The sequence below is a fragment of the Arachis hypogaea genome, chromosome 10 (assembly GCF_003086295.3).
Source record: "Arachis hypogaea cultivar Tifrunner chromosome 10, arahy.Tifrunner.gnm2.J5K5, whole genome shotgun sequence".
Classification (NCBI taxonomy): Eukaryota; Viridiplantae; Streptophyta; class Magnoliopsida; order Fabales; family Fabaceae; genus Arachis; species Arachis hypogaea.
The window spans coordinates 15,771,588-15,781,471 of NC_092045.1; positions in this window are offsets into that span (position 1 = coordinate 15,771,588).

Consider the following 9,884-nt stretch of genomic DNA (forward strand, 5'->3'; position numbering starts at 1 on the left):
TGAATCCTGCTTTGTGAGTAAGTATTTAAGAGCAGCATGGTCAGTGTACACAACTACTTTGGATCCCACTAGATAGGATCTAAACTTGTCAATGGCATAGACCACTGCAAGTAACTCTTTTTCTGTGGTTGTGTAGTTCTTCTGTGCGTCATTTAGAACACGGCTGGCATAATAAATGACGTGCAGAAGCTTGTTATGCCTCTGTCCCAACACTGCACCAATGGCATGGTCACTGGCATCACACATTAATTCAAATGGCAATGTCCAATCTGGTGCAGAGATAACTGGTGCTGTGACCAGCTTAGCTTTCAGGGTCTCAAACGCCTGCAGACACTGTGTGTCAAACACAAATGGTGTGTCAGCAGCTAGCAGGTTACTCAAAGGTTTTGCAATTTTCGAAAAATCCTTTATAAACCTTCTGTAGAATCCTGCATGCCCCAGAAAGCTTCTGATTGCCTTAACATTGGCAGGTGGTGGTAATTTTTCAATTACCTCTACCTTTGCCTTATCCACCTCTATTTCCTTGCTTGAAATTTTGTGCCCAAGGACAATTCCTTCAGTCACCATAAAGTGACATTTCTCACAGTTTAAAACCAGGTTAGTCTCTTGGCACCTTTTCAGGACAAGTGCTAGGTGATTAAGACAGGAGCTGAATGAGTCTCCATATACTGAATAGTCGTCCATGAAGACTTCCAGAAATTTCTCTACCATATCTGAGAAGATAGAGAGCATGCACCTCTGAAAGGTTGCAGGTGCATTGCACAGACCAAAAGGCATCCTCCTATAGGCAAACACGCCAGAAGGGCAAGTGAATGCTGTTTTCTCTTGGTCCTGAGGATCTACTGCAATTTGGTTGTAGCCTGAATAGCCATCCAAAAAGCAGTAATAATCATGACCAGCTAGTCTTTCTAGCATTTGGTCTATGAATGGTAAAGGAAAATGATCCTTTCTGGTGGCTGTATTGAGCCTTCTGTAGTCAATACACATACGCCACCCTGTGACTGTTCTTGTAGGAACCAGTTCATTTTTTTCATTATGAACCACTGTCATGCCTCCCTTTTTGGGGACAACTTGGACAGGGCTCACCCAGGGGCTATCAGAAATAGGATAAATAATCCCAGCCTCTAGTAATTTAGTGACCTCTTTCTGCACCACCTCCTTCATGGCTGGATTTAGCCTCCTTTGTGGTTGGACCACTGGTTTGGCATTATCCTCCAACAGGATCTTGTGCATGCATCTAGCTGGGCTAATACCCTTAAGATCACTTATGGACCACCCAAGAGCTGTCTTGTATGTTCTTAGCACTTGAATCAGTGCTTCCTCTTCCTGTGAATTTAAAGCAGAGCTTATAATCACTGGAAAAGTTTCACCCCCTCCCAGAAATGCATATTTCAGGGATGGTGGTAGTGGTTTGAGTTCAGGTTTGGGAGGCTTATCCTCCTCCTGAGGAATTTTCGAAAATTCCTTTGCTTCCTCTAGTTATTCTTGATCAGGTTGAGCATCTTTGAAGATGTCCTCAAGCTCTGATTCTAGGCTTTCAGTCATATTGATCTCTTCTACCAGAGAGTCAATAATGTCAGCGCCCATGCAGTCATTTGGTGTGTCTGGATGCTGCATAGCTTTTACAGCATTCAACTTGAACTCATCCTCATTGACTCTCAGGGTTACTTCCCCTTTTTGTACATCAATGAGAGTTCGTCCAGTTGCTAGGAAGGGTCTTCCTAGAATGAGAGTTGCATTCTCGTGCTCCTCCATTTCCAGCACCACAAAGTCAGTTGGAAAGGCGAATGGCCCAACCTTGACAATCATATCCTCTATTATGCCTGATGGATATTTAATGGAGCCATCAGCAAGTTGGAGGCATATCCGGGTTGGTTTGACTTCTCCAGTCAACCCAAGCTTTCTGATAGTGGATGCAGGTATTAGATTGATGCTTGCTCCAAGATCACATAGGGCTGTCTTGGTGCAAGCACCTTCTAATGTGCATGGTATCATAAAGCTTCCTGGATCTTGAAGCTTTTCTGGTAAGCTCTTTAATATGACTGCACTACATTCTTCAGTGAGAAAAACTTTTTCAGTTTCTCTCCAATCCTTCTTATGACTTAAGATTTCTTTCATGAATTTAGCATAAGAAGGTATTTGCTCAAGTGCCTCTGCAAACGGAATCTTTATTTCAAGAGTCCTTAGATAGTCTGCAAAGCGGGCAAATTGCTTATCCTGTTTCGCTTGGCGGAGTTTTTGAGGATAAGGCATCTTGGCTTTATAGTCTTCAACCTTAGAAGCTGCAGGTTTATTCCTTACAGAAGTGGTTGAAGAAGCCTTGTTAGAGGGATTACTGTCAGCACTCTCAGGTGTCTGATCTACCCTTGGCGTCTGAACGCCAGGATTGGGTGGAAAATGGGCGTTTAACGCCAACTTTTCCCCCTTTTTTGGCGTTTGAACGCCAGAACTGGGCAAGGAATGGGCGTTTAACGCCAGCTTTCCTTCCCTTTCTGGCGTTTGAACGCCAATAACTTTCCTCTCTGGGCTCTTACTGTCCTCAGAGGGATTTTGAACAGTGGTTTGACTATCCTCTGTCAATTGTTCCTTGTTTGGCTTTCTGCTCTTTTGAGCAGTGGTATTCAGTGTCTTCCCACTCCTCAATTGAACTGCTTGACATTCCTCTGTTATCTGTTTAGATATTTGCTGTTTTGCTTGATTCAACTGCAGTTCTATGCTCTTGTTAGCAACTTTAGTTTCATGGAGCATCTCTTTAAAGTCTGCTAACTATTCTGTCATTAGGAGCAATTGTTGATTAAGCTCAATTATCTGTTCTTGAGGACTAGGGTCAGTGACTACTGCCATGACTTCCTCTTTTGGAGAAAACTCATTGCTAGAGTACAAATATTGGTTTCTAGCAACAGTGTCTATGAGCTCTTGAGCTTCTTCAATTATCTTCCTCATGTGTATAGATCCACCAGCTGAGTGGTCTAAAGACATCTGAGCTTTTTCTGTAAGCCCATAGTAGAAGATGTCTAATTGTACCCACTCTGAAAACATTTCAGAGGAGCATTTTCTTAGCATACCTCTATACCTCTCCCAGGCATTATAAAGGGATTCATTATCCTCTTGTTTAAAGCCTTGGATGTCCAGCCTTAGCTGTGTCATCCTCTTTGGAGGGTAAAAATGATTCAGGAATTTGTCTGACAACTGTTTCCATGTCTTTATGCTTGCTGTAGGTTGGTTATTCAACCACCTTTTAGCTTGATCTTTTACAGCAAATGGAAACAGTAATAGTCTGTAGACATCCTGATCCACCTCTTTATCATGTACTGTGTCAGCAATTTGTAAGAATTGTGCCAGAAACTCAGTAGGTTCTTCCTGTGGAAGACCAGAATACTGGCAATTTTGCTGCACTATGATAATGAGTTGAGGATTTAGCTCAAAGCTGCTTGCTTTGATGGGAGGTGTACAGATGCTACTCCCATATGCAGCTGTAATGGGGTTAGCATATGACCCCAGAGTCCTTTTGGACTGATCAATCCCACTTAGGTCCATAGTGGATAAAGGGAACTGATATGGATTGCAAATAGATAAAAAAATTTTTTTTTCAATTAACCGAAAAAATAAAATAAAACAAAAGAAAATTAAAATAAAAATTCGAAAATCAAAAAGAAAATAAGATCAATGCAAATTGAGAACTGAATTAATTAGTTAATTAAAAAGATTTTGAAAATAGCAATTAAAAAGATATGATTGAAAAATTTTTATGAAAAACATTTGATTTTTGAAAAGAGGAAAGAGAAAAACAACAAAAAGACACCAAACTTAAAATTTTTAGAAAATCAAACACCAATTTTCGAAAATTTTTAAGGAAAAAACACAAAGAGGACACCAAACTTAGAATTTTTATGAATCAAAAAGGGACTAAGAACATGCAAATTCGAAAATAAAAACAAAAGCATGCAATTGACACCAAACTTAAAATATGAAACTAGACTCAACTAAAAGACTCTAAACCAACAAAAATAAAACAGTCCTAATCTAAGCAACAAGATAAGCCGTCAGTTGTCCAAACTCGAACAATCCCCGGCAACGGCGCCAAAAACTTGGTGCACGAAATTGCAATCACACTTTTGCAATCCCGCACAACTAACCAGCAAGTGCACTGGGTCGTCCAAGTAATACCTTGTGTGAGCAAGGGTCGATCCCACGGAGATTGTCAGCTTGAAGCAAGCTATGGTTATCTTGTAAATCTTAGTCAGGATATCAGAAATTATCAGGATTGATTGTGAAAAGCAAAAGAACATGAAATAAGTACTTGTTTTGCAGTAATGGAGAATAGGTTGAGGTTTTGGAGATGCTCCATCTTCTGAATCTCTGCTTTCCTACTGTCTTCTTCTTCAAACACGCAATGCTCCTTCCATGGCAAGCTGTATGTAGGGTTTCACCGTTGTCAATGGCTACCTCCCATCCTCTCAGTGAAAATGTTCCTATGCTCTGTCACAGCAAGGCTAATCATCTGTCGGTTCTCGATCAGGCCGGAATAGAATCCAGTGATTCTTTTGCGTCTGTCACTAACGCCCCGCCCTCAGGAGTTTGAAGCACGTCACAGTCATTCAATCATTAAATCCTACTCAGAATACCACAGACAAGGTTTAGACCTTCCGGATTCTCTTGAATGCCGCCATCAGTTCTAGCTTATACCACGAAGATTCCGGTTAAGGAATCCAAGAGATATCTACTTAATCTAAGGTAGAACGGAGGTGGTTGTCAGGCACACGTTCATAGTTGAGAATGATGATGAGTGTCACGGATCATCACATTCATCCGGTTTAAGAACAAGTAATATCTTAGAATGGAAGCAAGCATGATTGAATGAGAACAGTAGTAATTGCATTAATCCATCAAGACACAGCAGAGCTCCTCACCCCCAACCATGGGGTTTAGAGACTCATGCCGTGGAAGATACACAAAGAAACGTGTAAAGTGTCATGAGGTACAGATACAATGTCAAAAGATCCTATTAATAGTAAACTAGTAACCTAGGGTATACAGAAATGAGTAAATGACGTAAAAATCCACTTCTGGGTCCACTTGGTGTGTGTTTGGGCTGAGCAATGAAGCATTTTCGTGTAGAGACCTTTTCTGGAGTTAAAAACCAGCTTTTATGCCAGTTTGGGCGTTTAACTCCAAGTTTTATGCCAGTTCCAGCGTTAAACGCTGGAATTCCTGAGGGTGACTTTGAACGCCGGTTTGGGCCATCAAATCTTGGGCAAAGTATGGACTATCATATATTGCTGGAAGCCCAGGATGTCTACTTTCCAACGCCGTTGAGAGCGCGCTAATTGGGCTTCTGTAGCTCCAGAAAATCCACTTCGAGTGCAGGGAGGTCAGAATCCAATAGCATCTGCAGTCCTTTTCAGTCTCTGAATCAGATTTTTGCTCAGGACCCTCAATTTCAGCCAGAAAATACCTGAAATCATAGAAAAACACACAAACTCATAGTAAAGTCCAGAAAAGTGAATTTTAGCTAAAAACTAATAAAAATATACTAAAAACTAACTAAATCATACTAAAAACATACTAAAAACAATGCCAAAAAGCGTATAAATTATCCGCTCATCAATTCCTTAATTAGAATCTCCGTGGTATAAGCTAGAATTGATGGCAGCATTCAAGAGAATCCGGAAGGTCTAAACCTTGTCTGTGGTATTCTGAGTAGGATTCAAGGATTGAATGACTGTGACGAGCTTCAAACTCCTGAAGGCTGGGCGTTAGTGACAGACGCAAAAGAATCAATGGATTCTATTCCAACCTGATTGAGAACCGACAGATGATTAGCCGTGCTGTGACAGAGTGCGTTGAACATTTTCACTGAGAGGATGGGAGGTAGCCATTGACAAGGGTGAAACCCTACATACAGCTTGCCATGGAAGGAGCCTTGCGTGCTTGAAGAAGAAGATAGTAGGAAAGCAGAGATTCAGAAGATAGAGCATCTCCAAAACCTCAACCTATTCTCCATTACTGCAAAACAAGTATTTATTTCATGTTCTTTACTTTTCACAATCAAACCTGATAATTATTGATATCCTGACTAAGAGTTACAAGATAACCATAGCTTGCTTCAAGCCGACAATCTCCGTGGGATCGACCCTTACTCACGTAAGGTATTACTTGGACGACCCAGTGCACTTGCTGGTTAGTTGTGCGGGATTGCAAAGTGTGATTGCAATTTCGTGCACCAAAGTCCATGAAACTTAGGTAAGAGATGAATCAAAGCGGTCTTGAGTTCAAAGTTCACATTCAAGTTTGGATGAAGCACATGAAGAGATTGAAGAACAAAGTCCAGTGCACCCGCTTCCTTGAGAGTAACCCTCCTTGGAGCGGCCATAGTGTTGGCACCTATATCAAGAGAAGAACTATTAGTAGTATCAAAGGAAGAATAGCTAGTGCCTTCTTCGAATGACGGTTCGGAGTCCACTTCGGATATGGTTGGTGAATTGGTAAAAACCTTTTCACCCCCCTCAAAGGCTAACCGCCTCCGAGCTTGCCTTATGTGAAGCAAAGTTCTTTTGATTTCCAGATCAAATGGTGCTAAGCTCGGATTCGGTAGTGAATGCGTCATATAATGAAGGGAATATAAAGCTCATGACAACAAATGGAATTAAGCAAATATCAATCCTAACTAGCAATCAAACAAACAACCAATCAAGAGAAATTGCAAGTATGTACATATACACATATTCACACTAAACAATAACATGGCACACATAAGCAAATCCCCGGAAACGGCGCCATTTTGATGAACGTGATTTTTATGTTGGTATAGAAATGGTAATAAGTCCAATCGTGAGTATAGTCTAACCAACACGCAAATTTCGCATCAAACAATTCTACAATCTATAATCAAGAGTATTAGTCCCGAGTCGTCCTCCCTAGGAATTACCTTAGAATGCACATTATTGATTAAGAAGTCTTTTGTGATTTTTGAGAGTTGGTATGAGAATGTAAGCTAACAAAAAGTAAACAACAATCAATCAAGATAGAAGCCTTGGCCAAGGGTGAGCATTGGAAGTTCCATCATTATAGTTTCCTTCAATTGTGATAATAATTGAGTGTTGCTTCACTTAGTTGACCCCTAATTATGGAGGAAAGTCAAGTGAAAGTAACTAACATGAGTCACAAGTCCTAGCCTAACCCTTGGGAAGTCTAGCTTTAGTGCACTCCAAGCCAATTATTAATTCTCAATTCTCAATCAATAATTGATATCCGCTACTCAAGTGTCTCCAATAACTCAACCCCTAAGCCAAGTAAGGAAATTCTACTCCATAGCTAGGGTTATCATTTCATCAAACATTTGGTGAGCATTCATAGAAGACATTATGAAATTGAGAGAAAGGAGTTGAATTTAAACAACAATCATCAAACAATCAAACAATTACAATTGATGAGCATGAAAATACCCCAATTCATTTATCCAAATCAAAATAACAAAGCATTCATGGATCTAGAGTAAATAAATCAAAAGAACACAAACTGAGAGTAAGAGAATAGTAGATCTACAACTTGTATCAAAGCAAAAGTGAATTAGCAATTGATTTCACCAAGAAATCAAAGGAGAGTTGCAATGGAGAATGAAATCCTAGAGAGAGCTTGGAGCTTCTCTCTCTACAAAATGTAACTACCTAACAGAAAATATCTAGAAAATGTCTCTAATGAGTGAATTCCCCCCAAACCCTTCAATCATTGGTCTTCTTATGCTTCTCCCGCCAGAACTCTGTCCCAGAACAGGGTTGGTAACTGCCTGAAATCGCTGGTCACGTTTTCTTTTTAAAAATCACGTGCGGCCATCAGCACGTACGAGCACAGCACACGTACGCGTCTCTGGGGCTTTAGTAATCCGCGCGCAGGCGTAAAGTACGCGGGTGCGTCCCTTAAGGTTCTTGCTCAGCCGCTAAATACGTCAGCTCTTGGCTTCGGCTGCTTCACGCTGGTCACAACGATGCGCATCCGCGCGTATGCGCCAAGTGCGCATGCGCATCCTTGCTCAGAATTCCAAAGATCCAATTTTCATGCTCCTTCCCTTTATGCATGCTTCCATCCTCTCGTCCAAGCCATCCTAGCCCTAAAATCTCTAAAATCACTTAACGCATGGATCATGGCATCGAATGGTAATAGAGGAAGATCAAATATATCTAATTCAATGCAGAAAGAAGCATGTTTTCATCCATGAGGCAAAATTGGGAGAGGAACACAAAATCATGCATTTTTATATGAATAAGTGTGAAAGATCATTGATAAAACCCTCAAAATCTATACAAGATAAACCCTAAAAACAGGGCTAATCACACGCGTCGATGGAGCACCTGGGACAAAGCACGCGCACACGTGACTAGCGCTAAAGCCTGGAATTGAGATTTTACTACCCACACGCACGCGCAGAGGACACGCACGTATGGGCAGCATTCATTAAACAAACGTAGCGCTCAATAAGAGAACGCTAATGAAGACACGTACGCGTTAAAGGGGCATGCGAGCATGGTGGGAGCTGAAGACTGATAGTGACGCGCACGCGTAAGTGACGCGTATGTGTCGATGAGCAAAGTCGCAAAGGGATGCGCGTGCGCAAGGGACACACGCGCGTGGATGAAGGAATGCTGCGCTCACTTTGAGAACGCAACGTTCTCCTGGAAGCAGCAACCAAGTGCCATTTTGATCCATTGCTCCACAGGCCAAAAAGCCCACACCAAGTGCTTGAGGACTGAAATAGAAAGTGTATAAATTGGAGCAAATTTGATTTCATAGGGGTATCTCTCTTTCTAATTTCTTTTGAGAATTTTAGAATTAAGATCAGATCTGAGTTTTCCTCTCTGTTTTTGTTTTCTCTCTTCTGCAACTTTTACTTTTCTGTTTGGGTCTTGGACTTCGGATTGAAGAATTCTTCTAAATTCCTTCATTGTGGAGTTTTCTTTTATTTTTCCTTGGATATTTTTAGGAGTTGGAGATCTGATCATAGTTTACTTTCTGTTTTTCTTTCTTCTGCAATTTCTTCTTTTCTGTTTTGTTAAAAGAGCAATTGAGAACTAAATTTTCTTTCTATTTTCGTTATTCTTCTGCAATTGTCAATTTCTCTTTTAGGATTTTAAAGTTGATCTAAATTTTCATTCTGTTTTAATTCTTCTGCAATTTTACTTTTCTATTTTAGAACTGAAGTCCTTATTTGAATTCTGTCATCTGAGAGTTCTTTAGTTTACTGCACTTTACATTTTCCAGTTCTCTTTTGATTCCCATTACCCCAAATCCTTTTATTTTTCATGCAATTTAAGTTTCCTGGCAATTTAGATTTAGTAATTTAAATTACCTGCACTTTAAGTTTCAGTTATTTACCTTTCTTGCAATTTAAGTTTCAGCTCTTTTAATTTCTTGCACTTTAAGTTTCTGTAATTTACTCTTTCAGCAATTTAAAATTCTGCCAATTTACTTTCTGCATTTTATTTTCCTTGCAATTTCACTTCTGTTAGTCGAATTTCACCCAAATATTCAAATATTTGCTTAACTAAATTCATCACCATACTAAAGTTGCTCAATCCATCAATTCCTGTGGGATCAACCTCACACGCTTGAGTTATTACTACTTGATGCGACCCGGTATACTTGCCAGTAAGTTTGTATGGAATCATTTTTCCCTCATCACAGAACATAGTAGTGATCTGCATTATCACCCAACCGCACCTTCACCTATAAGCATAAAACACAAGGGAATCGATATTTGCAATATAGAAGCAAATAAACCAATTGAAACTGAATAGAAAATATATTCCAAAATGATTGATTATGTGCATTCATGCAATGAAGAAAATTTTCAATATCTATATTGAAATTGAGGGTTTGAAACAAACCTT